Below are 763 nucleotides of genomic sequence, written 5' to 3'. Positions count from 1 at the left end.
GCCTGAAACGCGGCATTTCTAACACATACCCAGGTGATGCTGAGCGCTGCCGGTCAGGGGCCACACTCAGAGCACTGCTGCACTAGGGCAGGCAGGAAGAGGGAGTCCTCCTTCTGAACTGAACAGGCACTGTGAAGGTCCACGTGGGTGAGGTGGTCTGGAAGGAAAAAACGTAGAAGACAGAAAAATTGGAATAATGCGTAGAATGGGCAGAACAAAGGGAAAAGTCTCACTCCGTAACCTATGCAAGTAGGGGGAAGTTGCTAGGTGATGGATGAGGGAGAGAGGTGAATTTCCACTGTAGGAAAAACCAGGTGAGAGACAGGAGCACAGAGTTGGAAATAGACATGTTCAGGGAGATGGAAATTTCTCATTAAGAAGTGAGGGTTGGGGTGGTGGGCATTGGGGGGGGGGGCGGGGGAGGGGTGGGAGTGGAGAAATGCCTCTGTAGAGTAAGGGGACAGCTGAGAGGTGGCAGAGGGGGTAATTAATGCCGGGCTTGGTGGTTTGGCTCGGTACTGCAGCATAATAGAAACTGGGAGAAAGGAGGTGGAATTTAGATGTGTGACCTGCCCCGTAGCTTTCCTGCTCTCTGCATTTATCACATCACATCACACCCAGCAAGACAGCCCCCTCCTCCTGGCTCATTAGGAGATTTGGTTCGGCGTGGCTCCTGCTGTCAGCAGCTGTCTGGGGCGAGGTCTTTATGCTCCCTGCTCCCTGAGCGGCAACCAGCCTTCAGCGGGCAGCGGAGCTCATTAGA

Source organism: Myotis yumanensis, unplaced genomic scaffold (genome assembly GCF_028538775.1).
Source record: "Myotis yumanensis isolate MYYU_CA2020_CCGP unplaced genomic scaffold, mMyoYum1.0.hap1 SCAF_17, whole genome shotgun sequence".
Classification (NCBI taxonomy): domain Eukaryota; kingdom Metazoa; phylum Chordata; class Mammalia; order Chiroptera; family Vespertilionidae; genus Myotis; species Myotis yumanensis.
The sequence above is the reverse complement of the archived record's forward strand: the minus strand, read 5'-3'. Positions refer to the sequence as shown.